Source organism: Ursus maritimus, unplaced genomic scaffold (genome assembly GCF_017311325.1).
Source record: "Ursus maritimus isolate PB19 unplaced genomic scaffold, ASM1731132v1 scaffold_35, whole genome shotgun sequence".
NCBI classification, from domain to species: domain Eukaryota; kingdom Metazoa; phylum Chordata; class Mammalia; order Carnivora; family Ursidae; genus Ursus; species Ursus maritimus.
Window position 1 is genome coordinate 5570655 of NW_024426119.1, and position 21494 is coordinate 5592148.

At 42.0% G+C, this 21494-nt stretch overlaps 1 long non-coding RNA gene across 1 annotated transcript in view; it reads right to left on the minus strand.

Annotated features, from left to right (window-relative positions):
- The window catches only part of LOC121100193, a 144174-nt gene that overhangs the window by 36200 nt on the left and 86480 nt on the right, over positions 1-21494 (minus strand). Inside the window, exon 2 of the long non-coding RNA XR_005831919.1 lies at positions 4610-4803. This is a non-coding gene — a long non-coding RNA (uncharacterized LOC121100193). The remainder of the gene's footprint in view (positions 1-4609; positions 4804-21494) is intronic.

Genomic DNA, 21494 nt, shown 5'->3' on the forward strand with positions numbered 1-21494 from the left:
AAAAAAAAAGAAAAAGAAGAGAGAGTGTGTGTACCTGTGGGAGCAGGGTGGAGGGAGGGAGGGTGGGGGGTGCAGAGGGAGAGAGAATCTCAAGCAGACTCTCTGCTGAGCGAGGAGTCTGACATGGGACTCGATCTCACCACCCTGAGATCATAAACTTAGCTTAACCGACTGTGCCACCCAGGTATCCCTTCTTTCCCATTAAGCATGGACAAAATTCTTGGTATTTAAAGGGCAAAGTTAAGTAGACTATATACACTGAGGTTGTCCCAACCCAGTCAAAGTATGTAATCATTTGCTAAATTTGAATCAGTGGCAAGAGCTAACAGGGATCATTTATGCCCCAATTCAAGCCAATGGCTTCCACTTTTCTTTGCCTTTATTTGTCTATGCAAACATGGCCAGTGTTGGGGACCAAATTGGCAGCACCAACTCAGTGGCTTGAAAACTCTTACATTTTGAAACCTGGGAAAGGCTAACACCTCCTGGCATTTGGGAGCTGCTGCTTCAGCCTCCCACAGGCCCTTTGGTTCTTATTTCCAGGTGCTTCCTAGTCTTGACGTGTGCTTTTTAGAGAATTAGTAGATGATGTGAGCTTCCTGAGATGAATGTTGCTTCCATTAACTAAGTGTGTGTCCGTAAACACAGCCATAGATTTCTGACTCTCTGATGAGGCCATCACCCCCACTTCAAGACCCTGGTTTCTTATCCCTTGATTTCTGGCTAGCCTGGGGCGACAACTTCGCTGTCGCCTTTCAGTTCTGTTCCAAATATCCACCTGCTCTCCTGCCTTGGGACATTACTCAGCTTTTTTAACTTCTTTGACAGAACTTTATCCTGAGAAAAGATCTTGGGATCTTATGGGCAGCACACAATAATGAATTGCCTGCTAAGATCAGAAAAACTTCCAAACTTAAGCCTCCTGCCCAGTTATGAGGAATGTGTGGCAAAGAGCCACTCTCATCAATTGAGCCCAACAAATATTTTCCCTAAATGTTATTTATATTCAGTTCAGTTGATCATTACTACATATGTGGCTTTCTACTTTGCAAGCTAATAGTTTAGAATAAGTTTTATTCCTTCAAGAAAGCTATGCCAGTATATGTATGTTTAAATAGCCTAGAGGATGAGCCATATTTTATTTGTGAGAGTCGGGGGAGGGGAGCCTTGGGGTGGGCTTCATTTTCCACTTTGTACACGTCAGTGTTGCTGGAATTTTTTTAACTATTAAGGACATACTTTCCCATTGGAAAATAAAAACATTAAATAAGTTTAGGAAAATAAAAATGTGTTCATGAAATCTTAGAGACGAAGAGATCTCAGAGTTCATTTAATCCTTTGATTCAAAATCTTCCATGAATCTTTGTCAAATTTATTACGCAGTTGTGTGTGTGTGTGTGTGTGTGTGTGTGTATGCACTAGTGTAAGGCTGCCAATCATCCTTTCTTAGGAAGAAACTATTCTTTATTCTGAATTATGTCTCTCTTATATTTGTTTATGGAATAGTAGTGACAATGATGACTTTTTAAAACTTTACTTGGTATAATAAATAATTGGAGACTCAATGTCAGTTCTTAAAACTTTAGATACTTATGGGTTTATTAAAACTAGTCTTGAAATTACTTATGTTATCTACTCCCCCATTTTATCGACGAGGGAACCGAGGCTCAGAGACTTGTGAAGTACTCATAAGAACTGACTTACTGTGTTCTGTTCAACAGACCACTCTGTCTCTCAATTTAAAAAAAATATTCATTCATGTAACATTTGCCTGCTGAGCATATAACACAAATTAGTCTAGATGTTAGGGATAAATAAGAATAAACAGAAATATCCTCCTGGAGCTTATAGTGTAATGTAATAGCTAACAGCATTAGTTTACATACCATAAGATAAATCATTAAAATCCTTTTCCTTTTTGGTAAATAAATGAGCCTTATTCTGTCTTATTGATTACATATCATCATTTCTTTATCTGTAGTTCGTTACTGTTCTTTATAGTAGACATCTTGCTTTGTCCATAATATTAGCAACTTATCTTGCACTGGAACCATGAAAAATTTTTAAATGGTTTTAAAAGTTAGGCATAACAAATGCATGTTCATTGTAAAATATTTAAGCAATATTTAAATATACAGAGAAATAAGTGGGACTCTGCTGTCATTGCTCACAATTCTCCAATCCTGCTCTGGTCTCTGGAGTTAACCCCTGCTGGATAGTTTTGGGGATATTCTTCCAGAGCATTTTCCATAGTCTATGCTTCTTTTTGTTATGTAGCCTTTCTTATAGAATTAGCTATTTCTTGCAAAGTGAACTCTCTTTATCCCAGTTAGAGGGATCCTATCATTTCTGAAAATATGACCATCAACCAGCCCTTGATAGTTTTGTCTAAATACAGACCCCTCTCAACTTAAAAACAAGTTGTATTTAAAAGGTTTCTATTTTACAAGCTGACTGGAACTCGGAATGTGTTCTCTCATAAAATGAGTTTCAAATATGTTTTACACAGTGGCTGCAGCAGCACAAGTAAAAGGTCAATATGGAAAAGAAACATTTAAAGAGTATTTACCATGTGTGAAAAACCCTATTAAGAACTTTCCATTATTTCATTTACTCTTTGCAACATTTTTGTTAGGGTGGTTATTATTCCAGACTATTCAGATGGAGCAATTGCTGTTTAAAGTAACGAAGTAACTTGCCCATTGTCATGTAAGTTGTGAATGTCAGAGCCGTGAGTCAGCTCCGTGTGTCTGATTCCTAAGCACGTGCACCTTCCAGCCCGTTAGTCGGTTTAATAGGGGAAAGGTGTGCACATGGACACGTATCAAGCCTCAGGAAGTGGCATGCTGTTTACTCCCTCCTGATTTTGTGGTGCTGGAAGGAAAGATCAGGAGCTGGAGTGCTATAAGCTCTGGTTCCACTCTCTTTTACTTATACCCCAATCGGGGACTGAGTCAGACCAGCCGATTGACATATTGGTTGTTGCTCTCTGTATATATTTTGGCTTCCATAGCCAGCCAGTAAACACACTGCTGAAAATTCTGGTTTTCCCTCTAGATCTACTCTCTAGCCTTCACCCCACTTTGAGCCTTGTGAGACGAACCTCCTTGGACTCCCTTCCCTCTGGCTTCTGATTGGGTTTGTCCAATGGGAGGCATCAGCAGGAGATTGGAAAGTATGAGGGAAGAGATGTCAGGGCTCTCAGGTCTCTGTCTCCTTTCCTGTCACTGTTTAGCAGTGGCTGGATTCCTACCCCCAAAGCCACAGCTTCTGCTGGATGGCTTCTTTACATCTTCTGCTCTAAGTCCCAGTGAACAGTTCCTCCCAGGTACCTTCAAGCCAAGGCTGGTAACAGCATTCTACTCTTCCTAGCCGGCTGCTTTACCATTTCTTGTCGGTAACAACTGGCCCACGCTCTCGTCAATGTCCCTTCACCAAACTCTCTTTAGTTATCCCTTTGGAGTATACCGTCTGTTTACTGCTGGGAAGCTGGCTGATCCAGTAAACGAAGCTCGGATTTGCTCCTGAAAACAGATCCCCAGAATGGGATCCTGTGATTACGTTGCTCATGTGTTTATTTGATGAGAGCACAGATAATCTCCTTGCCAGGGTAGAATGGCTAACAAAGTATGTGGTGGAATAATAGTCACTCAAATTATCAACAGCTGCTGGGGGGTGGTGTGCAGGTGAAAAGCAGCGATCCTGTGACTGTGGCATGCATTGTTTTGTCAGGTGATTCAGATTACATAGACTGGGCCGTCGGCTAGCTACTTATGAAACCCAGAGAGCATAAACAGAGAAAAGGAAAAATTATCAGCCTTGAACATCCAACTCAGGGCACAGGTCGAAAATCAACAGCCTCTTTGCAAGTGTTCAATGAATCTTCTGCCTCTCTAGCTGCAGGGCAAATATATCTAACTCAGCACGGCTCGTAAAGAATCTCTTATCTAGGCACCGGGCAGATACGATTGACGATCATCTGTGGCTAAACCCATGTCCTATCTCCATCCACTTTTCCCCTATTACATAGATGTCGAGGGGCCTGCAACACCACGAAATAAGAGGTGCATGTGCTGAGGCTTCGTATACCTGGGACTGACTCTCCAGTCTGACAGGAGCCACCTCCATGGCACTGAGCAAATGGCTCAATCACTGGGAGACACAGTTGCTGTGTCAATACTGTGCAATGCTGCTTGGTCTTATGTGATAATTCACAAGCAGAAAGGACTGGATTCCTGAGATAGAAGATGAGGTGAGGTTCTTTTTGGCAGATACAGAGAAGACTGAGAACTGCAAACCTCCCAATTCCCCTGATCCTTCACTGGTTAAGGAAGAAGCTCCTGCTCCCCCCCCCCCCCCCCCATATCGGAGGCAAGCCTTCCCCTCTGATCTTTGGCAAGCCCCAGGAGGAGAATCAATGTAGACCTCTCGTGTTTTGGAGTATAGTCGTGACGCCTTTTGCAGGTAACTATTCTCCCTTTAAACAGCTTCTACCTTGCCACTAGGCCCGAGCAAACACTAAATGTCTGACCACATTAGTGTTCTGTGGCTGCAGTAACAAATTACCACAAACTTGGTGATTTAAAAGAACAGAAGTGTGTTCTCTCACCGTTCTGGAAGTTAGAAGTCTGAAATAAGATGTTAGCAGGGCTATGTTCCCTCTAAAAGTCTCCAGAGGAGAATCCTTCCTTTCCTCCTTTCCGCTTCCAGCTTCTGTTGTTGCAAGAATCCTTGGCTTGTGAAGGCATCACTCCGATCTCTCCTTCCACCTTCACAGGGCCTTCTCTGTTTCTCCTCTGCTGTCTTGAATAAAACACACTTGTCATTGGATTTAGGGTACAACCCAGTAATTCTGGATAATCTCATCTCAAAATCCACAACTTAATTCTGGCTTCAAAAATGCCCTTTTCATATAAGGTCACATTTACAGGTTCTAGAAGACTTATTTTGGGGGGGCCACACCATTCAAACCATTATACAGACTATGGAAGATCAAGTGACCTGAGATCTGAGCTGACCCTAATGAACTGGGTGATGTCTGACCCACCACCCATAAAACTAGGAATGTGCAAGAGGAATTCATCAGGTGGCAATAGTATATAAAAGATTGGGTTCAACATGGGTAGGTGGCTCACCCCTTCTGGTGCACTGCCTCTTCTATCTCAGTTCACATCTATGGGCTTATGCGGAATTCCTTACAACTATATGATTAGGAAAGCAAACTTGGGCCTGACTTGATGATATGTGGTCATAAGCCAGAAGTGCATAGCCCCTGCATTACAGTTCCAGTTAGGGTGGATCTGAAAGACTACGGTGAAGGAAAATTATTCTAATTAGAATTTTAAGCAGTATACTTGATTGTTTACTTAGACCACCAGAAGCTAGCTTAAGGTTTGTATCTATGTTTGCATGGGTAGTGGCTAAAAACTTAACCAGTTGGTCCGGACCTTTAAAAGAAAATTATATGCAGATTGGTGACAAGGGAAAACATGTGAGGATAGATTTCTCACAATGGGCACATATTATTCCTTCACCATCTAAATGCTCTCCACACTGCATTGTGGAGAGAGGCTCTTGATAAGGTGGACAAGATGAAATCCCACGGCTATCAGTCAGAATATCTCTCAGCCAACATGCGACTTATTCAATAGGCCCCTTGACAATATTGCTATGGTGGCAAGAATTAAGGCTCATCAAGGTAAACTCCTTTATCAAGATTGATCTCTTTACTGCTACTGCTCAGTGTCAGCAGAGACCAAGGCTACACCCCTGATATAGCATCATTCCGTAGGGGACCCAACATGCTACCTTTTTATCGGACCCCTTCTATCACAGAGGCAGCAGTCACTTTTCCTCATGGGAATATACATATTATATATAACGTTATAAATAGGCATTTTCTTTCTGGCCCTAATTTTTCTGCCAGACCACCATCCCTAAACTTACAGGATGTCTTATTTCCCCCCATTTTATCCCCTCTAACTCACTGAATGGCAAATAAAATGTGGAAATGGGTTCATATCTACTAAATATACTGTCCCAGTGTTCATATAATTGTGAAATGAACTACTGCCAGGCTCAGTTACAATGACAGGAGACAATGAACTGTCAGGTTAGGGAATATGCCTCAAACCAGAGGTCAAAACCATTTCCCGGACAGCCTGAATTCATGGGTCTGGGAATCAGGACAGAAGGACCTCTTCTACCTTCACCATTCTTATTCGTAATAACTCACTTAAAGAATCTGTGCTTTCTGTCTCCACAATGTTGGCAGTCGTGGTTTTGGAGGTTCTAGTGCTTAAGGGAAGAATGCCTCCAAGAGGGGACAGTGATGGTTCTAAATTGACAATCGGGACTCTCTGGTTCCTAATGCAGCTTCACGAACAGGCAAAAGTGGGGCCACATTACTGGCCTGGGTGATCGCACTTGCTGATGCGCAGTGGAAGGAATAAAGGCTATGCTTGGAGCCCAGATAACTTACTGGAGCTCCTTTTAGTATATCTCTACCATTCTGGTCTACGAAAAACTGCAGCATCCCAATAAGCACAAGACGACCACGGATTTGGGGTTTTGTGTAATGTTTGAGTCACCATCAGGTAAAGGCTTTATCCAGCCAAGGGGGTCACAGAGGGTAAGGGAAGCGGGGAATGGGTAGAAAAAGCTATGGTTCTTAACTTAGGCCTGTGACCAGTACAAAAGTAGGGACTGTAGGAGCTATACTTTGTGTTGTTCCCTCACCCACACCCCCCGCCCCCGGTTACGTTACACGGAAAGCACTATGTTGCCTGCATTTTAGATTTCATGTGGGAGCATGAGTGAATTCATAGCACCTAACGATTATATGTCTGCTGACTGGAACTAAATACTTCCTATGTGTTTTTCTACCAGACAAAGGGAAAAAAGTGGACGCTGAGGAGCAAAACTGCAGCAGATGTGCTCTGCCCCTCTAGATCTGTTTTCTATCCTCTCTATCCAGCTCTATGCACGGAGAGGTAGCTCTCCACAAACGGCTTTAACCAGGTACCCATGCCCAGCAGCTTTTCAAACATTTTATTTTAGATATATGCTGAAAGAAGGACAGATTTAAAGACAGCTTCTCTTCCTTGAGCTATGGCCCCTTCCATAACAACTGCTATAGGAGGGAAGAGGAGTTTCTTTCTCTTTTAGGTTGGAAAATTTTGGCCCCTACCTCATCCATTTGAATTGGAAAATGGGTACATTTTTCACTCTCTAAGCATCATAGTGAACAAAACACATTTACCATAGTATTCTGGTGGTAGTAAAGACAACAGTCCGTTACTAAGCTATACACCTGCTTCATTCGACAACTATGAACTGAACACTTTGCTCTACGCTCTTAAACTATGGAAGTGGACAAAACAGATTTTGCCATCATGGAATTTATAATTTCGTTAAATAAACCCTTGCCCTTGGTAATAATAAGACTTCCCTATGGTACTGTGAGAACTGGGGTAGAAGCTCAACAAATAATTATGAAATGAATAAAGAGGAGTGTTAAAAAAGATAAGTCATAGGTGAATTACAGTTTTACAGCATTTCCCTAGAGTTAGCTCAAAGCATTTTAATCTCAAGCACAAGCTGGTTTTCACAGCCCTGGCTTGTCCCTTCCCCAAACGATCTAGCATTTAGAAACTTGTGAAAACTCAATGAGGTTTTGCTAGATTCCTCTCAGTTTTAGATCAAATTTCTGGAAGCATCGTAATACAAGTCTAACTGTCACTACCCAATAGCCTCTTTGGGAAAAATCCCACATGCCTTGCTCTGCTGCTCTAGGTCCTACTGCTGGGGAAAGTTCTGTTGAAATGACTGGGCTCCTTGGCCTTCTGCATCTGAGCAGCTTCTCAACTCCCATCAGCCTCTATTCAAGACACCCTTCCTTTGAGGCTTCCCTTTAGATTCACTTTATCCTTTCCTTTGGCCCACGTCTTTTTCTTTTTAACCTCAGTTCTTTTCCTCCACTTCCTGGATTATCGACCTGATGTCTGTCAATCAACTCTGGCCCAGCATGCTACCATCAGTCTACTGGGAGTCCTGCTGATGAACACATAGGTGGTGTGTTAAGAGACCCATTTTGTAAAATGGAAACTGGAAGAAACCTAAAACAACAGAGTAGGGAGTGGAAAGCTTGTTCCTGGGAGATCTCTGCAATGCCATTTCCTCCTTATACTAGGATTGTTGTTTTTTTTCAATGCAAGGTCAAATTTTAAAACGTGCATGCTGACAGTCAGAGTTGTGCCTTCTCATTGTTGAGTGGCTGGTGTGTGGTCAGAGTTTTTCAGCTCTTTGTAGTTTTGTGTGAAAACTGACTGTGACATGAGGTGGGAGGGGAAAGACTCATGGGGAAAAATCTTGCTCACCATAGAGCTGAAATCAAAGGAATGCTTCAGGCTATGAAAAATGGCTTCCCGTTCTCTGGCTCCACACTGTGAGCACTCATGCCTTGGAAAAGGTAATCTGGAAAAAGTGAGGTGTGGGGAGGATGGGGATTTTCACATTGCAGCGGAGGATATCCATAGTTTCTTTTCAGGTTTAATTGCACGTGGGTGGTGTACAATTATAAGTACTCATAAATTGTCTACCCCAATATTGAATTCAGCCCCCTCCATATGTGTCAGCATGAGCTGAGCTGAAGCCAGTAGACTGGGCCAAAATACACTAGAACTGTAGCCAAACTGATGATAGAGGGTTTGAAAAGTCAGCTAGAGAGACTGTAGACTCAGTTACTGGAGTAATAGATTTCTTGTCCTGAGCCCCTACATAGATGCTATTTTTCCCCTCTTTGGGGTAGAATATGAAATGAGAATGTATTGATGGAGAAACTGACTTTTTTCTCTAGTTGAAAAAGTAGCATTTAGTGACTTACAAAATTATACAGGAATTTTAGGTAAAACCCCTCGTATGACATTTCATAGGATGTTCGAATTGTCTATTGCAAGATACATATGCCCTGGTTTTTCTTTTTTCTTAAAGAGTGCAAACTTAACTAGAAACAGCATTATTAATTTCCAGTAGGTTTTTTTAAAAGTTTGTTTCCAACCTCCACCGAATAGCAATGAGAAAAAAAAAAAGTACTCTGAGTCCCCAAAAGGGAAATAGTAAAGTGCTGGGCAAATATTTCTCACCACTGCCTACCTGTTACTTTTTTACAGGTGGCTATTTTGCTTGATTGATTAGTGTTCAGTACAGAAACTGTGTTGTGTGTTTTGTCTATGAAGTGAGGCATTTTTAAGGTTGGGAAGGGTGGAGGGAATTAAGGAATAATTGCCATTTGAAGGTTGGGCAAATAAAATTTAAATAGCTTAGAATGATATACCATGCTCATAGACCAGAAGAATTTTATTCAAATGTCTACTACTACCCAGAGCAATCTACAGATTCAATGTGATTCCTATCAAAATACTAATAGCGTTATTCATAGAACTCAAACGAACAATCCTGAAATTTGTATGGAACCACAGAAGACCCAGAGTAGCCAAAGCAATCTTGAGAAAGGAAAAACAAAAACGAAAACAAAAACAAAAAACTGGAGGTATCACAATCCCAGATTTCAAGATATACCAGAAAGCTGTAGTAATCAGAACCGCATGAGACTGGTGCAAGAACAAACACATAGATCAATGGAACAGAATACAGAGCCCAGAAATAACCCTGTGCTTACATGGTCAGTTAATATACAACAAAGGAGGCAAGACTATGCAATCAGGTAAGGACAGTCTCTTCAATAAATGGTGCTGGGAAAACTGGACAGCCACATGCACAAGAATGAAACTGGACCACTTTCTTACACCATACACAAAAATAAACTCAGAATGGGTTAAAGACAAAATACAGGCCCTGAAACCAAAAAACTCCTAAAAAAATATAGGCAGTAAACTCTTGGACCCTAGTCTTTGAGGTACTTTGTTTTTGGATTTGTTTCCTTGGGCAGGGGCAACAAAAGCAAAAATAAATAGTTGGGACTAGATCACACTAAAAGGCTTTTGTACCGCAAAGGAAACCATCAACAAAATGAAAAGGCAACCTACAGAATGTGAGCAGATATCTGCACATGATGTATCCATTAAGGGGTTAATATCCAACATATATAAAGAACTCCTACAACTCAACACTAACAAACCAAACAATCTAGTAAAAAAATGGGCAGAGGACCTGAGTGGGACATTTTTCCAAAGAAGACATACAGATGATCAGCAGACACATGAAAAGATGGTTAACGTCACTCATCATCGGGGAAATGCAAATCAAAACCACAGTGAGGTACCACCTCACTCCTGTCAGAATGGCTGGTAACAAAAAGACAAGAGATACAAGTGCCTGTGAGGATGTGAAGAAGAGGGAACCCTCATGCCCTGCTGCTGGGAATGTAAATTGGTGCAGTCATTATAGAAAACAGTATGGACGTTCCTAAAAAAAATTAAGTAAAATTACCATATGATCCAGCAATTCCATTTCTAGCTATACATCTGAAGGGAATGAAAACAGTAATTTAAAAAGATATATGCACCCCCATGTTCATTGCAGCATTATTTAACATAGTCAAGATATGGAAGAAACCTAAGTGCCCATCGATAGATGAATGGATAAAAATGTGGGACATATGTGTACATCACATGTATGTATACATATAGGTATGTATGTGTATCACATGTGTGTATATATTATATGGAATATCACTTGGCCATGAAGAAGAAAGAAATCTTGCCATTTGCAACAACATGGATGGACCTAGAAGGTATTATGCTAAGTGAAATGAGTCAGACAGAGACAAATACCATATAATTTCACTTATATGTGGAACGTAGAAAACAAATGAACTACTACTGCAAAAAAATGTCATTTTGACCCTGACCTACCATTTTTTTTTATGCTGAATTACTTTATGCATTAGACAGTTAAAACTCATATTGGGCATTTGTAATTAAAAGACAGGTTTATAGAATAAAACTTGGGTGTCTTAAGTTATTTAATAAATTGAGATTTGGTCTGACACTATGTGTTACATTAATTGTCATAGATGAATGGAAAAAGACAAGTGGATATAACTTGTAAATGATGCATTACAAGCAAATGAAGACCTGATGACTCCGTAGTGCGCTGTATAAAGGTCGTTGAAAGTTACAATAAAGGAAAGTAGTGGGAAAATTGTGTCATCACAAAACACATAGTAACAAAGTACAGACATGCCAAATTTAATGTGCCTGAATTTACTTTGAAATTAAATTTGGTTGTATAAGTGTGTAGGATTTATAAGCATAAAGAGTTTGTTCCTAGTTTTTTATTTGTACACACATATTTTCTTGTACATACATATTTAAATAACATTATCCTAAAAACAATTTATGTCAGTAGTAGGGATTCAAGAGAATTCTTATTCTTTTAATATCCCAGAACCACTGCCTTAAAGCAGTTTATCTGCAAAGGAATCACTTTCATAAGAGTAAAAATACTTCATGGTAAGGAAATTCAAGTTGACTTTTTTTTTTTCTCCAAGCACATTTTTGGCCTGGGCCAAAGAGGCAGCCCACCCTGGACTGCCTACTGACGGAGTGACAATTCTCATGGAGTCCTTTTTAGGCCACAGCTTCTGTGGGGCAACGGGCAGCCTGGCTCAGCAGTTGGGTTCATTCCCTTTTTTTTTCTTTTTTCTTAAGATTTTATTTATCTGAGAGAGAGAAGAGAAAGAGAGAGAGAAAGAGAGAATGCACATGAGCAGGGGAGGGACAGAGGGAGAAGCAGACTCCCCACTGAGCAAGGAGCCCGATGCAGAACTCGATCCCAGGACCTGAGCTGAAGGCAGACACTTCACCAACTGAGCCACCCAGGTGCCCAGCAGGGCCCACTCTTGCTTCTTCGTCCCCAGTGGCCTGCAGTCCCTACCAGCCCAGTGTACCACTTTGTCACCTGAGGTCTCTTTTCCATAAAACTCTACCCAGATCCCAGAACATTTACTGGCACCATTAATACCTAACCTGGAACCAGACACCTGACTCTGTATCTTCTTTGTTAGCCTCTTTGAAACAACTCCATCTGCTTCCCCCAAACCTGTAAGATGATGATTTGACGGTGCTCCCCCCCACACCCCCAGCTCTTGGTTTTACTCACATTCATTCAGCAAATATTACTGAGCACCTACTATGTAAGTTCCAAGCACAGCGCTAATGGGATATCTGAAGCCTCCAGTTTCTCCCTTTTCTTCTCTCTGATGGGGATTTAACACCTGGTCACTCCTTAGTACCTGCTAGTTCTTCCAGCTGTAGAACTCAGCTTCCCCATCCCACGACCAACATTGTTGCTGCTACCTTGCCTGGCCAGGCCCTGTCTCCGGATCCCAGGGCTCTTGATGCACAGGGAAGGACCCTCTCACTAACAAGATTACACCTCTTGATTCCCAAACAGACGTGTCTTAGTCTCAGTTCTCTTAAACAACTCATGCTTCAACTATTTCATTGTTTTCTAAAGTAACTTATTAAAAAAAAACTTATGATAATTTTCTTCAGAACTTAGCAGAGTAACATTTTAAGTGACACCAAATAATTTCATATCCACAGGAGTATGCACTCTAGACTCATACATGAATCCTTGAACTAAATTCACACAGGGCCATTCTACCACCTTGATGTGACTTTAGTTACCTGCCAATTCCGTCATTGCCAAGGGCCAACCAGCTCCTCTAAAAAGTCCAGTTATTTCCTTAGAAGAGTCTCCTTAGACACTTGTCACTCAGTACATTTGCATAATAGGGTGTCACATGGTAAGTACTATATCAGGCATAAAGAAGAAAACAGCTATAACCAAGCTAGTCAACATTTAAAAAAATTTTTGTTTAAGATATTCTTTATTTGAGAGAGAGAGACAGAGTTAGTGAGAGAGAGGCTCCCTGCTGAGCAGGGAGCCTGACGCGAGGCTCGATCCCAGGACCCTGAGATCAGGAGCTGAGCCGAAGGCAGATGCTTAACTGACTGACCCACCCAGGTGCTCCTAGTCAACGTTTTTTTATTGACGTATAGCTGACATACAATATTCCATGTACCTCATTTTACTGTGCTTTGCTTTATTGCGCTTAACAGATGATTGCGTGTTTTACAAGCTGAAGTTTTGTGGCAAACCGCATCAAGCACGTCTGTGGGCACCCTTTTTTCAACAGCTTTCGCTCACTTCGTGTCTCTGTCATGTTTTGGTAATTCTGGCAAGATGTCAAATTTTTCATTATTATTATATTTATTATGGCAATCTGTGATCAGTGATCTTTGATGTTACTATTGTAATTATTTTGGGGTGCTATGAACTGCACCCATATAAAATGAGGAACTTAACTGATACACACATTTTGTGTTCTGACTGCTCCACTGACTGGCTGTTCTCCCATTCCTCTCCCTCTTCCTTGGGCCTCCCTACTCCCTGAGACACACCAATATTAAAAATAGGTCAGTTAATAACCTGCAATGGCTTCTAAGTGTTCAAGTGAATGGAAGAGTCACATGTCCCTCATTTTAAAGCAAAAGCTAGAAATGATCAAGCTTAGTGGCAAAGGCATGATGAAAGCCAAGACAGGCTGAAAGCTAGGCCTCTTGCACCAGTTAACCAAGTTGTGAATGCAAAGTTCTTAAAGGAAACTAAAAGTGCTACTACATTGAACACACAGATGACAAGAAAGTGAAACAGTCATCCTGCTGAAATGGAGAACGTTTTAGTGGTCTGGATAAAACACCAGCCACAACAATTCCCCAGGTCAAAGCCTAATCCAGGGCAAGGTCCTAACGCTCTTCAGTCTGTGAAGGCTGAGAGAAGTGAGGAAGATGCAGAAGAAAAGTATGAAGCTAGCAGAGGTTGATCATGTGGTTTACGGAAAGAAGGTGTCTCCATGACATACACGTACAAGGTGAAGCGGCAATGCTGATGGAGAAGCCGCAGCAAGTTCTCCAGAAAAGCACGCTATGATTATTAATGAACGTGGCTCCACTCAACAAGTTTTTCAGTGTGGGTGAAACAGCCTTCTAGTGGAAGAAGATGCCATCTAGGACTTCCATAGCTAGAGAGGAGAAATCAATGCCTGGCTTCAAAGCTTCAAAGGACAGGTTGACCCTCTTGTTAGGGGCTAATGCACTTGATTTTTGAACTTCCCTTTAAGTTGAAGCCAATGCTCATTTACCATTGTAAAAATCCAAGGGCCCTTAAGAATCACGCTCAAGCTACTCTGCTTGTGGTCTAGAAATGGAACAACAAAGCCTGGATGATAACACATCTGTTTACAACACGATTTACTAAATATTTTAAGCACATGGTTGCGACGTATCACTCAGAAAAAAAGATAGCTTTCAAAATATGACTGCTCATCAACAATGTACCTGGTCATCCAGGAGCTCTGATGATGGACGGTGGGATTACTGTTGTTTTCACGCCTGCTAACACAGGGCTGGGATTTCCCTAGAAGAACCCATGTTTCTTACTGACTGGATGAGCACTGGTCTTTTTGGTCCTAATTCAGTGAGGTCTCCTTCTTCTTCTTCTTTTTTTTTTTTTTTAAAGATTTTATTTATTTATTTGACAGAGAGAGACAGCCAGCGAGAGAGGGAACACAGGCAGGGGGAGTGGGAGAGGGAGAAGCAGGCTCATAGCGGAAGAGCCTGATGTGGGGCTCGATCCCAGAACGCCGGGATCACGCCCTGAGCCGAAGGCAGACGCCCAACCGCTGCGCCACCCAGGCGCCCCGAGGTCTCCTTCTTCTACATTGGATTCTTTTATATGTGATCTGGGATCAGAGTGGTAGGAACTTTTGGGATGGGGTATCTAATGCATACCCTTGCCTTCAGGCAAGAGTCCATCTGAACTAATGCAGATTAAAGATCTCTAAATTGTATGTAGCATAGAAAGGTATTTTCTAATGTCCCCCAACACAGGAGATCAATCTTAATGTACACTTTCCTTAAGAGTAGATTTCCTAATGTATAATCTTGATTTTGCAGTTCCAGTTTGGACGCAAATGCATCTTGTCTTGTCCCCAGGAAAAGGGGAGAATGGTTGGCTCCTTTTCTCTGTCTAAAGACTCTTTCTACACAGCTGGACAGTTCATAAATCAACCTTGAGCCTTCAAGGGAAAGTCAGAAAGGCTTCTCTGGGAATAAGCTCCCTTACCTAAGATGGGTTTCTGTTGAGAAATTAAACCCTGTAAGATTAAAAATGCATCATGCGTAGGGAATTTGAAGTCTTCTTTCCATTTGAAAAAATGCATTGAAAACCCCACTGCAATCTAAGTCATGTTTCAGCTATGTCCTGGAAGACTAGGAAGTGTTGTTTTATGGAAAATTACTTATTACAGAAAAGATTTTATGGCTATATTATAATTTGTGGTAGACATAGATGTTTCTTCAGGGCTCTCTGATTTAAGACTGCAATGATGGATGGAATTCTGATATCATGGCGGGTCTCTAGAGTGTGAGCTTTACTTCCAGGATTTGGGGCCTTCTTCCTAATTCTGCTTCCAGGGCCATTTCAGTGGCTGGTACAGAGTTCTCACTGCAGGGTGGAAAGAAGGAGCAGAGAGAGGTGCACTCGGGGGAGAGACTCTTTGTTTGTCTGACTCCTGGTTCCTTTTCTCTCTCAAATTCAAACAACTTCAACAGTCCCCAGACACCCTGAACACAAGGTGGGGCCCAAACAAAACATTTCCTGCATCCAGGAAGCTACCAAAATAGCCTCCGCCAGTGCTGTAAAGGGCATTTAGTGAAACAAAGTAAACAGGCGCATGATGAAAGGCTGATGATGGCTGTGCTGATGAAAAGTCTAGAGAAAACAGAGCACGGGCCTCCCAGTGAAGACACAGCTTCAAAGGCTGGTCTCCTCATATATAAATCAGCCACCGGCTCACTTGGTGCTAGGCTTCTCCCAAAGCCCTGCGGGTTCAGCAGCCTGCTGGAGTCGACACACCACTTATCCTCTCTGAGCTTCAGCTTCTTCTTCAATAAAAAGAGGAGACTGGACCAGGGCGCCCCTCAACACTAACTCTCTGGGGGTTGTCATGTATAGGTGGGCTCCACATAAGAGTGAAGAGGAGAAGGAAAATATATAGAAGGGATCCATTGGCAGGTGGATTTCAGCTGTGGCTTCCGTATTCTATTGACTGGCTAGCTTTTTAATCCTATTTAAAACATTGGACTTAGAAATTTCCAGCGCCGCTTACCTTGCCTAGTAAGTTGCACCTGCTCTTTGTTGGAGGGTGTACACTGAAATGGAATAGGAGTTACGGCCTTGACCTTCCTCCTGCATGACACAGGCACCTGTTGTGAGCCACTGGTGTGAACTCTGGCAGCAGCTGTAATCATGGCCCCAAGTCTAACAGGAATCTGTCACTGGGTGTTGGGCCCTATTAATGCTACCAGGTGGAAGCTGGGTCATTTAGAAAACATCTGTAGAGAGGAGAGTATAGAGTATTGTTTCCTGCATCTGTCAAGTACTTTCTGAATATTTGAGTATGCAAGCTGCACCCCACAGGCATATGTGTATTCTTGGGTGTATACAAGTAGTTGAGCAGATTTACCTGCTCGGCCCTATCAGGCACCATTGGGGATGAGGCAGGGAGGGCACTGGGATATGAAATGGGAGTGAGGATGGGATGGAAATGCCAAGGGCAACATCTAAATGGGGGTGTGTGGCCTCTAGACAGTAGACTAGACACTAGTCTTCTCTGCTTGTGAAGTCCAAGGGCTTTGCCTGCACAGGCAGTGGGTCTAGCTTTACCCCCCTCCTTACTGGACCCGCTTCTCTGTTGTGAGTCATCATTCGGCTTGAGACACTGCAGTGACTTTACAAAATCCTTCACTGTGCCAGCAAATTCAGAATACGACTGGTGTACCTGCAGGAGAATGACAGGTATACTGCTGAGCTGGAATCCAACTTGAGCCAGTTAGATTCCTAAGTCATGCTTCTCAAAACTAACAGATTCCCTAGTCTCTTTTAGATTGCATAGGCCATATTATGCTAAATCTTGACCCCTAAAATCTCAGAAGGTTAAAACAGCAACCTGTACTTCCTGCCACACTGCATGTCCATCAGGGACTGGCAAAAGGACTGCTCATCGTAACCACCTGCGATCTAGCTTGTAGAAGTTAAGCCAAACACAGACTTCCATGGTTCCCAAGTCAGGCAAATGGTGAAAATACACTTGCTCTTAAAACTGCTGCCTGGAGAGAACACATGACACTTCTGCTCATGTACCTTTAGCTAAAGCAGGTCATACGGCCAGGCCTAATGTTAAAAGGCAAAAGATTTATATGCTATCTGAAGAGAAACCAGCCTAATGCTAAAAACACAGATACACTTTTCCTCCTGGGTTGGATAGCGAATACTGGTCAACAGTAGACCTTTACCTTTCTGTCTCAATGGATGGGCTCATCACTTTTATTCATTCCCCACCCCTTCTCCCTATCGAGGAACTTCTCGAACCTGCCAAGGTAGTTTTTCTCTTTTCAAGCGCCTGCAGCTTCAATCTCTTAAACTTTTTGAATTCTAGCACATTTTAGTTATGCAGATTCTCCAAGAGGACAGCAGTATGGCACCCTGGGGAGCAACCTAAATAAAAATTTACCCCAGCTTTTGATGAACTATTCCTAATCTGACTTGTATTAGAAAGCCTAATAAACTTAGAGATTATTTTACAGATTTCATTTTGAATAGGTACAACAATGCTGGATCATTCTTACCAAAAAAGGTACTCTTATTACAAGGACAGAATAAACTTCTCTAAGGGTATGCCAGTAGTATTCCTGTCTATCTTGTTTTTTTTTTTTTTTTAAACATTATTTATTTATTTATTTGACAGAGATAGAGACAGCCAGCGAGAGAGGGAACACAAGCAGGGGGAGAGGGAGAGGAATAAGCAGGCTCCCAGTGGAGGAGCCTGATGTGGGACTCGATCCCAGAACGCCGGGATCACGCCCTGAGCCGAAGGCAGACGCTTAACGACTGCGCTACCCAGGTGCCCCAGTGACAGTTTTTACATTGCTGGGTACGCAAAGTTGAAGGTCACTATTGAGCATGCTCCATGGCGATTGTGCAGAATTGCATCGTGCAGCTATGGGAAGCATCTGGTTCCACCTGCTTCAGTGGAAAGGTCAGGGAAAATAAAAACAATTATATGGTCCACACCCACAACGGAGCTAATGAGTTACTGTGTACACTGCCGAGGAGAAACACACCCACCAGAATTCTTCTGTGTTTGACACAGGTCAGATTATCTTCTTCGTAGACTCCTATCGTTAGGACTGAGAGGCAGTGACCAAAATAATTTGATTATAGCATCTTGCTAGTTACATGGCTTAACTTATGTTTATTCTTTCTTTTTCCTCAGCATTCCAGACATAACAATGCCAGGGACTTTACATGGACTGTTTCTTTTGATCCCCCTCCAAGACCACTGGTTTCCTTCCCAGAACTTCAGTCTTAGATATACCTCTAAGGAACAAGAGCCTGAATTGGAAATCGCTTTGGAATCCACTGTGGATCCTCCAATCAAACAAGTGAATAATCTCAATGTGCTTTCTACATTTCATTCATGTAACCATGCATTCATTGAGCACCTTCTATGTACCAGGTTCTGTGCTGGGCACTGGAAACCCAAACACCAACAACCCCTGCCATGGACACTCTCACAGTCTTGCCAGGACACACACACACACACACACACACACACACACACATAGTCCTCTTATATAATATGTATTTTATTTAATTTATATATTTAAAATACATTTATAAAAATATTTATTATAAAAATATATACTTTAATTTATACATATAATTTATATATATAAAATAGTAGAATCTGAAAGTGAGAGAGATCTTGCTGGGCAGAGAGATTCAAGGGATTCAAGATTCAAGCAGAGGGACCAGGTTGGGCAAAAGAACAAGAGTGAGTAGACGTAACTGTTTTGGGACCATGCATTCCTACCTACAGGAAGCATTCCTAATATATTGATCACCTATCTTTCCACAGATTTCAATTTCTTCCACACCTGAAGATGACCTGGGAAAAAGTGTGGTAAAAACTTCAGTGAGGGGGGAGGCTTGAGTGCTATGTGGAAATGTCCAGCCCCAGTAATGACCAGAATAGGATAGTAACCAGTCCTCTGGGGCCTGCTATTATAGGTGTAGAGCAAGCGGACAGGTGCCCAGGCCCACTCACTGTCAGACAGTTGGAGGTCTGAATTCCTGTCCCACAACCAGCTATCTGTGTGATTTCAGGCATGACAACTTTTCTAAGCCTCAGTTTTCTACTCCATAAAATGGGGATAATGGTACCTTCCCCACAGAGTTGTAAGGAGGGACTGAATTATCACATGCAAATCCCTTAGCATGGTTCCTAGCATATATTGAGTGCTTGATAATTGTCATATTTGTTTTTACTGTTATCATAATTATTTTAATGGTTTTCAAATTATATTTCAGTGATGACTTCATTTTCCTACAGTGACTTTTCTCTTATAGACCTAAATACTCCAATCTGGAAAGGAAGCATGGGATTGAAGGTAGCTTTAATCAACTTTCTGTGAACTGATTTTTGTTGAGAATTTTACTATGAGCAAGGCCTGACGTTAGTTGCTGAGAAATCAGGGAGAGGATTTCTCCACCTTGAATTGGTTACAGAGTAGCAATGAAGCCTGTTTTGAACTTCAGTTTCATTGTGGTTTTCAGAAGATAGTAACAAGTGTCACCTGCCTAGTGGAGTTTTGTTTTCTGCAGGCTTCCTGTCCTCCCTTTTTCCTTCTGGCACAGACCTTGCGTTTCTTTGGAGAATTACTCCTTCTTCCAATTTTGTGATCCTTTTGGGGCTCTAGGATTTATATCTGCTGACACTGGAAGAGAATATCCACACCCCACCCTAGAATAAGCCAAAGGAAGTGGCACAGAATGTCGGTGGCATGCAAAAGTAGGAGAGACACAGAGGCGTGAACTGCTGGAGGCATCAGATCTCATATTCTCGTCCCTGAGCTTTTCCAATTTGTTCTGGATTCTTCCTTTGGTTTATGAGTGAACTAAATTTCCATTTCTACTTAAGCTGCAACAAGTTGGGCTTCTGTCACTTGCTACCAAAGGAGTCCTAACACCTCTGTCTACCTCGAAGCCTTTTTGTACAGGGCAGATAGGACAAGTACACAATTCTTTGAAAACCTAAAGCATAACAAATCCTAACTGCCATGAAAAGAATTGTGAAAAATAGTTCTTTCCCTTAAAGGAGAAATAAGGTATTCTGTACTGCCAGTGCTAAGTATTCAAGAACACAGTACCAATTACACAATCTATCTAACTGGATTCAGGGTCATGAGAATGTCACAAACAGTGGTGAGCCGGGAAGGCTTTAGGGAAAAGGTAGGATTCAGCTGCGACTGAAGGATACATAATTGCTGATCAAATTAAGGAAAAGCCTTTCATGGGGGATGCTGTGGGCTAAAAGCACCAATGCAGGACACCCAGTTAACAAATATTTACTGGTCACACATAGAGGAAGTCAAGGCTTGGAAAGATTTTGGAATCTGTTTCAGTTACTTGTAAAAGCCACTTAAATCATCAAATACCAAAAAAAAAAAAAAAAAAAAAAAAAAAAAAAAAAAGTCTGCACTATTTAAGCAAACAAACAAAAAGTTAGAGAAGCATGTTCCACATTCCTGCAGATCCTCTCCTAATCCAAGACCTTTCTTCTTCCTAGTTGGTGTTTTTAAGACTTCCTTGGTGTTTGCATCAGGTTGATATCACCTAAGATTTGATCCGGGTGTTCTTTATTCCCTCTCTTTGGGAGCGAGCAGAAATGGCCAATTCAGATGAAAGGTATCATCTCCTGCAGGTCCCTTCTTGACTCTCCAGCTGCTATCACTTTTCCCCAGCCCGTGGTTATTGTCCTTCCCAGTTTCATCTTAAACCACACTTGTGGCTAAGCCTCAGGGCTGGAACTTCTTCTCAAGAAGCATCAAACAGGGCCAGGGTGATGATCAAGAGGAGGAGGAGAGGGAAAGGGAGAGGGTTTGGCTAGTTCGTGAAGGAAGAAGGTGCTGAGTGTCACCTGCAGCTCATTTTTGTGCTTTATCGTCCACCATTTTCTGTCTTTGAAAATACCTCCTGGGAAGAGGTCCTTTGGCAAGAGGGAAGCTAGGCATGCTTCTCATCTTTTCTTCTATCCTCATCTCAGTTGGAAACATAACTCTAAAGCTGGCTGACATCTTAGCAGATCCAATTTGTTTCAAACTCCATTTTCAGTCAATTTCATAGGAAAATTCTTCCAGGAAAGCTGAAATTATTCCATGGAAACAGCTGGGAGTGGGGTGGGAAATGGCGTGTGGACAGAGACAGTTGAGGTTATTGGCTATAAAGCATAAACTCGAGAAAGAACCCAAGAGGTCAGGTACATACCTCCCTTTTCTTTTTAAAGAGGAGGACACCACAGCCAGAAAGGGCAGGTGACTTGACCAGGGTCTCACTCTCAGGTG